Source organism: Paroedura picta, chromosome 2 (genome assembly GCF_049243985.1).
Source record: "Paroedura picta isolate Pp20150507F chromosome 2, Ppicta_v3.0, whole genome shotgun sequence".
Lineage (NCBI taxonomy): Eukaryota > Metazoa > Chordata > Lepidosauria > Squamata > Gekkonidae > Paroedura > Paroedura picta.
In genome coordinates, this window is record NC_135370.1 from 51,951,075 (window position 1) to 51,963,309 (window position 12,235).

Below are 12,235 nucleotides of genomic sequence, written 5' to 3' on the forward strand. Positions count from 1 at the left end.
CAATACACCAGCAAGTTGTTCAGGTCTCTGGGGAGTCTTTTGACCTTTTGATTCCTGGCAGAATCCCAAATACAATTGCATTTTCTCCAATTATAGAATATTGTTATTATGAGGCATAATAAAAGCTGATGTCCGCCTGAAGTAAATCTACTGTATTTTCATTATTGGGTTTGGTAAAATTCTGAAATCTGCAAGACAGCAGAAAGGGGAGCTATATTGATGCTGCAGTAGGGTTGCCAGCCTTGAAGCATGGCTTGAAGATCTGCCGGAATGACATCTGATCTCCAGATGACAGAGATCAATCCCCTGAAGATAATGGCATCTTTACCATTAAATGCTGCTGAGTCCCATCCCAAGCCCCATCCTCCCCAGTCTCCACCCACAACATCTCAAGGTATTTCCCACCCTGGAGTTGGCAACCCTATGCTGCAGGCAAATAGGCTTTTCATTTGGGAAAAGAAGCCACACCCCAGAGCACAGTCTCCAAGGGATGGAGTAGTTGGTTTGGCTGCTTTTGGAATTCAAGGCTCATTGAGTGAAAGTACTTACCCTTTGAACCCAAAGAAGCTGTTAAGCTCTGCACGGATGAGGAAGACACTTCCATAGGGTCAGCAAGGAAGAAGAACAACTGTCAGATGGGACTTTCCAGAGGCAAAATATAGAGCTTAGTTCTCACTGCAACAACAAGGTTGCTTCCCTGACATAGACCATTTACACACTGGGGGTTTCATGCCGGCCTGCAGATTGGAGTTTTAGTCATGGGCCACCTCTTCCTGAACCCACATTGGGGAGCATTGGGCCTGGTGCACTTTATCAGAAAAAAGACTTACAGGTAGGATAATAGTGGCTCAAACATGCATTCCTGTTTATTTATTCTACAGCTTTATTATAATATAGTAAATGCAATAAATATATTTTTAAAAATCTTTAACCCTCCCTTTCGGTGGTGCTCAGAGCAGGTAACAGCATCCATAAATAAACATCATATATGAGTGGGTTAAAAACATTATTAATCTAAAACATTATATTTATTTATTTAGATGTTTATACTGCCCTTCCATACAGTTCTGGGCAGTTTACATAAAACGTCATGGGATAATTCCATGAAATATCATAACAAATATAATAGCATAACATATAGCATAACATATAACATATCAACTAGCATATTTCAACAGAAACATTGTATGTCTAGATACTCCCAACCAATGCCTCAGACAGGGAAGTTTAGCATCAGGAACTGATCTTTCCATTTCCTAGTGATGAGGAAATCAACTGGTGGTTATTATTTTGAGCCCTGACCATAAGCTTGGTGGAATAGCTCCATCTTACAGGCCCTGATGAACTGATTGAGGTCCCTCAGATGTGCATCCCACCAGGCTGGGGCAAGGGCTTGATCACATCTCCTTTGGGATAGGGATCCTAAGCAGATCTTGTTCTGAAGATCTTAATGCTCTTGGGAGAATATAAGGAGGAAGATGGTTACAGTTATGGTTGGCAATTTGAGGTGGGGGATGGGGCCTGGGAAGGTCACCCAGCTAGAATCAGGGAATCAAACCTGGCTCTCCAGATGAGAAGCCGACACTCTTAAGCACTACTCCAAGAAGAGTTTTCCTTCTGAGAGCAATTGTTCTGGATTTCTTTAGCTAGAAAGTCAGTAGGCAAAGAATATGCCATGGTGGGACAGGAAATATGGACCTAGAGAAGGACAGATAGGTCACAGAAGACTGCACACATGGCCATAGTCCTGCTAGGATTGCCAGTTAATGGAGGGCACCAAAAGTGATGTCATGTAGCATGTGATCATGATTTCTCACAATCTTTATCCCACCTCCTAAAGAGTGACAGCAGGAAGCAGGCATTGCCAGGTAGTTAACCAGAGTTCTGCTGAAGATATTTATTTATGTATTGTTACATATATTTGCCATCCTTTCTACAGAGACTCAGGGCAGCTCACAACAATATAAAGTACATAGTAAATAAAATGTATTTTAGGAATTTAAATAAATAATTTAAAAAACACTACAACCAAAATCAACACAGAATTGCCCAGTTCTCTTGATCTCATGGGAGAAAGCGGGAGGAGGGTCACAAAAACCCTTAAGGAAGTCTGACTTGGGGAGTGTCCAGCAGAGAGACCAGCAGTTCCAGGTGTTGTTCCGGCCTCAACTAAGCTTGGCAGAATAGCTTTGTCTTACAAAACCTACAACATTTCATGGAGAATCAAAGAGGAAGGAAGGTTTATTTTTTACGAAAAGAAAAATGGAATTTCAGATGCAGTGGTCAGGATTGGGTCCACAGAAACCAAATGCACATATTATTAGTTAATGGGTGGCCAACTTGTCATGGTCCCCAACCCCTGATCAGTTGGAACTGGGCCGCGGCTCCTCCTCCCCGGCTGCTGCCTCGGGGGCTGCCCTGCCACTCTGCCTCCGGCTCACCTTTGGTGCTCTCCAGTGGCCGCCATGGCTGGGGCTCCCCATCAGCGTGGCACTGCGCAGCTGCTGTTGGCAGCACCCACCAGCGGGCGGCAGGAAGTCAGGGGTGCCGGTGGGAAAGCAAGCAGAGCAGGGGCTCAGGCGGCGACGTCCCTCGGCAAAAAACTACCCCCCCCCAGCCTCAGTAAAATTGTCAAGCATTGACCGGTCCCCGGTGATAAAAAGGTTGGGAACTACTGATGTAGAACATGTTGAACAGGCAGTAAAAGCTTGTGGCAACCCCAGTCCAGGTCCCGTATGGGCAATACTCTTGCCTCTATTGCTGCCTGTTCAATAAACTAGAGGCAAAAAACCCCATGAGGGATGGGAAGGGGATTCATATGTATGGTAGTGCCCACTAGAGTGTTATTATGTCACAATTAGGATTGACTAGTGATTGGTCCCATAATGTTAAGACTAACCCTCTCACTGTTTCACACTAACATATGTGGAACATAAGCTGCTCAAAGCTATCCAAACTCTGGAATCATGGTGACTCCACTCCTCTGGAGGGCTTTGGCACTGGCATTGTGCTGGGTGGCTTCCAAGCCATAGGCCATAATCTTTCCATGCTGGGGACTGTTGAATCATAAAAGCAAGGCCAAGTTTTGTACCTTTGAAGTTACTTAGCATATGGACCATTTGTTCAATTAACACATCTTTTAACAATATGGGCAGATATCTTGTCAAACAGCATCATATCTCATTTTAGAATAAGAATCAATTAATAAATGTTTGCTCTTCTAGAATAGCTGTTTTTTTTTTCTAACATGGCAAAAAAAATGAATTAAGTTTCTCATATGCATAGTTCACAGATGACTAAGTGTAAAGTTTAATTGTTGTTTGTTTGTTTGTCAGCTAATGACAAATGCAACTAAAACATGTTACATTTTCCCAGGCTCTTTAATTAAGAACATATTTTTCTTTTCACTGAAAGCATTGAACAAATTAATAATCAGCTACAAAAAGAGGTAGAAGGCCCAGATTTCATCTGGTATAAATCAGAAGGGTGCTATTAGATCAATGCCACAAAACTCAAGCATTAACTAAGACGTGTTTAGCAAAAGTCAGAACAAGACAAACCAGGGATAACCTCATCTCTCTAACGCGGTACCTGATCATATAGACCAGTGGTCCCCAATCCCTGGTCCAGGGACCGGGACCGGTCCGTGGATCAGTCGGTACTGGTCCGCAGCTCCTCCTCATCCTCCTCCCCAGCTGCTGCCTCGGGGGCTGCCCTGCCACTCTGCCGCCGGCTCACCTTTGGTGCTCTCCAGCGGCCGCCATGACTGGGGCTCCCCCTCAGTGTGGCACTGCACAGCTGCTGCTGGCAGCACCCCCCAGCAGGCAGTGGGATGTCAGGGGCACTGGCAGGAAAGCAAGTGGAGCAGGGGCTCAGGCAGTGGCAACGTCCCTCGGCAAAAGACTACGCCCCCCCCCCGGTGCCTCAGTAAAATTGTCAAGCATTGACCGGTCCCTGGTGATAAAAAGGTTGGGGACCACTGATATAGACTCTTGTGAAAGCCCTACATGTAAATAGGATGATCTGTGCAATGACTTGAGGAGGAGGGGTTGGATATAGGTGGTGCCCCATGGTCTCTAATGGGCAGATTAATTAGGATTTTACCTTTGTTTTAATTAACATTTAATTATATATATAATAGTCAAGAATGGGCCCATTTGTGAATACTTAAATTCATAGATCTGGCCCACACTGACTTGAAACTGATAGTTCTGAAAACTACCATTTGTGTGCTGCGTCTCAGTCCAGGAACGGCACCTGGTGCAACAGCAGAGCTTGGGAGCCACTCCTGGCCTATCCAAAATGGTAACAACGCCCAGAATGCACTCTCAGCCTGGCCACAGTGATGTGCAAGAACCAGGTCTGGTGCTGGCAGTGAAGGTATTTATCTATCAATTTTTTAATTTATTTATCAGATTTCCCCAGTAGTTGCACTTAGCTCAGGTGGCTGTAGAGGCCTAGAGCTGTGCCAGGCCTAGGGTCAGAGATGAGGGTGGCAGGAAGTTGCACCCGGGCTCAGCAAGCACGTGGGGGGAGGGTGGAATTGTTTCCGCAACTGTTGCAGATCCTTATTCGTATACATGATTAATTGTCTTGTTTTTCGCTTTTTCTGACATTTGTAACCCATATATTTATATACATGAGTTTGTGTTTGAATCTATGTACAAAAATCTATTAGAGTTTGCATTATGGGGCAACATTTTAAGCTGAGACAATGGAGCTATATTTCTTAGTTGCTTAGATGTCTTCTAGTCCACCCATGTCAAAAGACTAGGACAACACATTTCCATAAATAAATGTACAATAAATAAGAAAGAAGCAGCCCATTAAAAATCATTGATACAAATCAAACACAACAAAAGAATACATTTAAACTGTAATCTATTGCCACCAACAAGACCTACAAAACGTGCCAGCTTGTTTACAGATTTGGTTACCTATAGTGGGTTGGATCCAGCCACCTTTTTCACTCCATCTCACCCGTTTCCCCTCAATGCCTACATGATCCCCAGCATAACATTTCTGGAAGACAAAGAGGAACCATCTTTCTTTTTCTCCAGCAGAAAAGTTGACTCAATCCAACCCATACAAAAACTTAGTTCAAAATTCCATTACCAGGAATGAAGAAACTCTGTATGGGGAGCTGATTCTCCCTGTGCAGCCAGCTGGGTGACTTTGGGCCAGTCACAGTTCTCTCAGCCCCACCTACCTCACAGGGTATGTGTTGTGGGGAGAAGAAGGTTAAACCACTTTGAGACCCTTCCAGGTAGTAAAAAGTGGGTTATTAAAAAAAAAACATCTTTTTTCTTCTCCTTGTAGCAACCACAACTTCATGATGAGTTCAAGGACAAAAGAAATCAGGCGACCCATATATAAAGCAAGGTGGTGTCACTGTAGCCCTGCCAAATTCTATGTAGTTCTGGACAAACGAAAATACTTCCTTCTGACTGACTGTCACAGAAGTAGGGAACTGGAACCACTACTTCCAGAGTTTGAGGTATACAAAAGGATCGGAGGTAGCACTAAATGCTTAAGAAGATTTTGTAACATCAAAATGGTACTCAGCACCACATCCAAAACTACTGGGAGGGGGAAAGATCAACCAGTGATATTTCTGTGCTGTCCAGTTGCACCTGACTCAAAGAGACCTCAGGGGTTTCCAAGGCAAGAAGTGAGCAGAAGTCACTTGCCATTGCCTTCCTCTGCAAAGCAACCACAATCCTCTTCACTGGTTTCCCATGTAAGTATTAGCTTCTAAGATCAGACTAGGCTGGGCTACCAGGCTGCTGGTAGAGAGTCAACAAGTATGAAATGATCAGATGTACTAGTTAAAATATCCATTCTGACCAGTAATGCTGCTGTCCTCTTCAAACTCTTAAAACCCAAAGTCTAATGTAAAATTTCCACATTCCATAAATGTGTGCAGAACTGTCGGCTTCTCTACCTCTTTTACACCATATGAGGATTTGGACCTGAGCCTGAAACTGGGTGGAAGTCTCACAAGAACAGGTTGTATGCTAAGATGTTTGGTTCTCCAACTTCTAGTCCCTGTTGGAAGTCTAACAAGAACAGACTTTCCTCACCGGGCTCTGCCATTTCCAATCTAGATTCTTCTGCTGCCAGTCCCAGCTGGAAATTGGTTAGGAGGCTGGAGGAGTTTCTGACGTTCTGCTTCAGATTCAATTTAAGGAGAAGCCGTGGCACATGGTGAATGAGATGTCTTAGACTTTCTGCTCAGTTTCCCCCCACTTCCAGCGTCTTAACTGTTTATCAAAGTTGTCCTAATCTGTTTAAATCAAACGCCTTCCATCTCTTCACTACTGAGGGTCAGACTCTTCTCTATTGAAATGCCATCTCCAATCCAGAAAGGAATCTGTAAAGCAAGAGGGAAAGAAGAGAGGGGCATTAAATAGAAAGTGTATTAATGGGTGCCATGAGGCTGAGTTTACCACTCATAGAAAAGTGAGGGAGGAGACACTCTGGGGTCCTGAAGGGCTTAGGAAAGTGGAACTAGGAGGCCCAGTTTACAGAAGGAAATAAATTATAGAAAAGGATAAATGGGAGAAACTAATACCAAAAGCAGGAACAGGCCAGTGAGAACTAGGACATAAAAGATACTGCATCCTGAAAAGCCATAGAGCATTTTCCCCGACGTCTTATGTGAAGCCTTATTTATAAATACAGCCAGAAAATCTGGACATCTGCTTGGCTATTGTGAAATGCAAATATAGCATCTCCTCTACTCAACTTGATTGGATTAGAAGGAGAATATTACCTTGGCTGCCATCACTTTTTTAAAAGTGTATACTTTCAAGAACTTAGAACTGTACAAATGGTATTGGATTTTTTTAAAAAAAGAGAGGCACAAGTTCATGGATTACATTTAAAGAGCTCATGCACAACTAATATTGCCATAAATTAACATAGTCTAGATCTCTCCACTTTTTCACAAATCCCCCCCCCCAGTTCTGAATAGTGAAATATGCAATCCCCCCTTCCCAAGCTGAAGAGAAGTGCCAGCGCTAGGGTACAATTTAGTTTCAGTACATTCATACTAAGTATTAAGCAGTTAATACTTTGACACTCCTGTGTATTTTATTCATGCTTTGCATTTCACCTGTCAGGAGACTTTTATCCATGTCTATTTGGTTTAACGTTCAGTGCATCACCTGACAGAACTACGTTATATGGAGAAGAAAGAGTGTTGGCTTTGATGCCCTACTTTTTACTGGCTGAAGGAGTCTCAAAGTGGCTTACAATCACCTTCCCTTCCTCTCCCCTCAACAGACACCCTGTGAGGTAGGTGGGACTGAGAGAGCTCTGAGAGAAATTGCTCTGTGAAAACAATTCTAAAAGGACTGTGACTAGCCCAAGGTCACCCAATTGGCTGCATGTGGAGGAGTGGGGAATCAAACCCAGCTCTCCAGATTAGAAGCCACCACTCTTAACCACTATATGAAGCTGGCTGTCTATCGGCTAACATGTCAAGAAGTCAAGAAATAAGCTGAAAACTCTTCATCCTTTATATAATATTATAACTAATACATATTGAAGAATTCACTATGTTGTGTAATGGTAGGGAAATATGTTTGGTATTCTGTCATGAGGGAGAAACAGGGAGTTGGGAGGGGTCTATCACTCTGTGATGTGTGTGTCTGAAGAAAACTCTGGGCCATTCTGCATGACTTAAATGTAGCAGAAGTCTTACCTTTGGTTAATGCTACTAACATTCCGCATGATGTAATACACAATCTGCAACACTCCTGCAACACTCCCGCAAAAATCGCTTCGTTGTAGCGCTTTTCAGGAAATCGTGAAAAGTGGATTCCCCCTGAAAAAAACGGTACACTTCTGAGCACAAGCTGCAACGCATCAGCAAAAGACATGTGCGTTCTCAATGTAGCGGTAGAAAGAATGTCCCTCCCCTGCTCTCGCCCCCAAACTTCCGGAGAAGCGATCGCCGTTTTTTTCCCTTAGATCGGAAAAAGCAATGAACAAGCGAGGCTTCTCTGGCTAAAGTCCCTCCACAGAAGTGCTGAAGAGTAAAACAAAGGTCCCTACTGCAAGTGTCTTTAAAGTTCCCAAGCACAATACAGCACCCTGTTCGACACTGGCCATAATTTTGGCCACAAATCGCGCCCATGGGGGGGGGGTTCTTTTTTACTTTAAGAGCAAGTAAACAATTAAGCGCCAGCTCCTACGCCAGCAAAAAAGGTCTTTCTGAGACAATGAATGAACACATATTCATTGCTACGAATGAACACATATTCGTTGCTACTGGTGTTTTCGGCTTTTCAAAAAACAGTTTTTATAGGGAAAGGGGCTTTTTGGGAGCACAAACACAACAGTTCATTGGCTGTTCTGTTTGATTGACAGCCAGGGGCGGGAAGAAGCGTGGAAAAATGTCACTTCCTTTGTTGCGATTCCAGCGAGACCAGAAACATGTGGGGAATGAATACAACGCTACTGGGACTTCAATATTCCACTAGAATTAAAGGTATGCGGAATGACGAAATTTCACTATTAAATATAGCGTTTCTGCATACTGCAAACATTCAGCAAAATTGGTCCTTGTGAAGAAAGCTGTGATCACCACAAGTGTGGGCCTCTTAAAAATAGCCAGCTGTGAAAAGTTATCACTAAACTCAATGAGATTTCACCTTGATTTGTTTTCTCTGGATCGGGGCTAAGGTATTTATCTCAGAGACAGCTATTGGATTCTTTAAGTCTGGTACCATTTCATTCTTCTAAGGCACTTCTATGTCCCTTTACAGCTCACCTTTTCTACCCACTTTACACAGACCAAGAAGTATACTAAGAATCTCCTGTTTAGAATCTCAAATAAATTCCGGCCTTTTCATTCATTTCACCTCTCCAGAAAGAGAATGCACAGTTAGTAAAATTTTATACAATTAGTGCTCCAAGAGTGCTTTAAATGCAAACCTGTAAGAGGAAAGTAAAAACAAATCAAAGTTAATTGTGACTGGCTGGAACAAAATGCTTAAATCAATATGATGGCGGCTCATCTGCTTGTCATTTAGCCATTACCTGGGAGACAGATACCTCCTACTGTGACTGATTTCTGATACAGATTTACTGCTGCCTTGATTCTGCAGATACTGGTTAAGCCAAAAGCTATCCCATACTCCCTGCCTCATTATATTGTTTGCTCTTAATGTCCCTGCTGGTCCTTTATGCATCCTTTTCTTTCTGTGCGTATGACACATCTGGGGGGGGGGAGAGGCAGGGGGGAACACTTCACTCACAAAAGTTAAAACATGGGGAGAGGGAAAATATCTTCACAGAGGAACTGATATTAACACCTTGTACTATTACCTGTGATACAAATGGAGAGCAATACGGATTTTTTTTAATGTTCTTGTTTGTGTGTATTTTTCTTCTACCTGCTGTTGTTACAAGCCACCTCCTGTGGAAACTTCACAGATTACATAGGGAGGTAAGGGGCATGGCAGAGGGGAGGCATTGTTTCCTCTTTTTTTAACCTCCCATTCCATCTCCACCCCATGCTTTCTCGCCCCAAGCTAAGCAAGGAGACTTATGCAGGATCTACCCAGTCAGGAAACTGGTGGAATCAAGAGCCACAAGCATAAATCCTGCATCCAAATATACATCGGAATACAGATGCTGTCTAGCCACAATGCACTGGTTTTAATGGAATGTGAACTTGGACTCGCTCCCAATACCAATCCACATCTGGTTGTACGAGCCTGGTTGTCTACTCAGAGCAATGCAGTGCAGGTAGACAATATCAAATTGGACACACATCTGGTTTCCCGTGCTTTCTGATTCAACTACTGATATGTGAAGAGAAGCCTGATTCTGCACATGGAGCACCTTAATTGGATCAGACTTCTGAGCTTCATAAAGACAACACTGGGGATAGCTGCTGTAGCCCCTCAGGTCAAGCAAGAAATATTTTCCTTTGGTGTGGAATGCCTGGCTGCTATTGGAAGCTAGGCAAAGTAGGACTGTTACAATCACCCCGTTGGCTGCCTATCAGTTACTGGGCTCAATTCAAGCTACTGGCTATTACCCATAAAGCCCTCCTTGGCCTTGGACCCTCATATCTGCAGGTCTGCCTCTCCTGCTTAGACTCCATCATGACGGTGGTATTCATCTGAGAAAAGCTTCTGAAGGTGTTACCAGGCAAATGGGTGAGACCAGCAAATGACTGCACACAGGCGTTCTCTGTTGTGGCTCCCACCTTGTGGAATGGTCTGTCAAGCTACCTCACAGGGTTGTTGTGTGGATAAAACAGCAGTATAAGGCATTTTGGGTCCCCATAGGAGAGAAAGGGTACAAGTTAAGTATATATATATATATACATCATGGAATGGTAAGAAAACAGAGTTGTAGTCTACTCCATTATTTATTGTGTGCATTTGCTGTTCAAACTGCATCATCTTCTGTTTTTGTACATCCGTGTCCAAGACCTTCTGCTTTTTACATTGGTTTTTCCCCGATTTTTTGTAATCCTATTCCTATTGCATACCTTATCAGATGCCTTATGCTGTCTGACTACAGTTTTATACTGTGAGTCTCAGTGAGAAAAGGCAGCAATAAAGTAAAATAAAATGAATGAATCAATAGAGCAATAAATTGATGTGGTGGTTAAGAGTGGCAGCCTCTAATATGGAGAACTTGGTTTGATCCTCCACTCCTCCTCCCCAAGCAGCCAGCTGGGTGACCATGGGCTAGTCATAGTTCTCTCAGGGCTCTCTCAGCCTCACCAACCTTACAGGGTGTCTGTTGTGGGGAAGAGGAGTGCAGACGATTGTAAATTGCTTTGAGACTCCATCAGGTAATAAAAGCCAGCTCTTCTTCCTCATCTTGGGGGGAGTTCTAGATGGCCTTGGGTGATGTGTGCTTAAGAGTGCACATTCTCTAAGACAAGTTCAAAGCTATTTCTTTCTGAAAGTACTTAAAGCACTTTTTGAAATTGTTATAAAACTTTAAAATAATGGCCTGGGCTTTAAAGAGAAAGCCAGGTAAATAATGCTGATCTAGTAAAGGGGGAGAGACTTCATTATTTTAAGATTTTCTCTCTCCGGCTCCTTCAAGCTGTTGTGGGATAATATGTGACAGAATTGGTAAGTACATTGGACTCTCACTACTGGAATGACCACAACAGACCATTAGGGAACAGTAGCTGCTCAAACAGAACTACAAACATTTTCTCCCTCGCCTGCTTTGCTCCAGCCCATTAGGTTAAATTTGGGGAAATGCTTGAAAACCTACTGTGAACAAGTGTAAAAATTGAGTGTAAATAAGTCTTGGGAAATCATTGTAGAAATGGGGGCCCGGATTGTAAAAGGCAAAATTGGGAGAGAATACAAAAAGTAAGCATTATCAAAAAGTTACAACGAAACAGATAGCCAGAATCTCAACCTGTCTGGGAACGCTTGCCTTCTACCTCCCTCTTTCTCAATGCTGACATTTGTGTGTGTGTGAGTGTGGTGGTTATTGCTGTTGTTATGATAAAGGACATTCAGGCTTGGTAACACCTTTATAATGATGGTAAATGAGGGATTTAAGATGCAGCAAACCCTTTAAACAAGGTTTTGAAAGCCCACCAAAAATAGGCGAGGGAGTTACCTTGCACTAGGTTCTATTTAGTGACGGTTGCCCTCTTTCCCTCTGACTGCAAATCAGCATTTTTAGTGGACAATAGGCTCAGCAGTGGCCTTATGATTGCCTCTTTTCAAATGGAAATGGCTATCCTAACTCCTCTGCCAGGTTTCCCCCCCCCCCTTGCCAGAGCACAAATTGCAGTTTACAAGGCACTGGGGGAAGGGGGGGGGAGAAATCTTAGCTGAATATCTTTTTTTTTTTTATTCGACAAACTGACATGTAAATTACCTTTTAAGTGCTCCACTCTAGGGCTCTGATCATCTCCTAATTGTCACAGTCAATTGTAGCCAACAGTCTCTTCATTCCCAAGCGCTTTGACAACATGCATAAGGATCAAAGCAGCATCAGCTCCCTTCAATATCCTTCTGTTTAGGATGCTACAAAAAGCCTGAAAAAGAAAGGTGTAAGGGCATTACTGTAGAGGAAACCAAGAGGAGAAAGTATTATAACAGTCATTTTCCCCTTCTCTAATACGATAGATCCTTATGTGTGTTGCTACCACCAATTTGGCATAAATACATAAATAGCCAAGGGAATGAGTGCGCTCTTCAGGTTGGCTTAAGATGTTGCTGTTCAAAAAATA

General features: G+C 43.1%; 1 long non-coding RNA gene across 6 annotated transcripts in view; it reads right to left on the bottom strand.

Annotated features, from left to right (window-relative positions):
* Positions 1 to 873: 873 nt before the first annotated feature.
* The window catches only part of LOC143829368 (uncharacterized), a 38,157-nt gene continuing 26,795 nt past the window's right edge, over positions 874 to 12,235 (bottom strand). For 5 of the 6 annotated variants that reach the window (XR_013228102.1, XR_013228101.1, XR_013228098.1 and 2 more), the window contains 4 exons: positions 11,881 to 12,040; positions 8,780 to 8,943; positions 7,709 to 7,831; positions 874 to 6,373 (listed from right to left, as the gene is read on the bottom strand). This is a non-coding gene — a long non-coding RNA (uncharacterized LOC143829368). The remainder of the gene's footprint in view (positions 6,374 to 7,708; positions 7,832 to 8,779; positions 8,944 to 11,880; positions 12,041 to 12,235) is intronic. The other variant, XR_013228099.1, reaches the window with a different exon arrangement.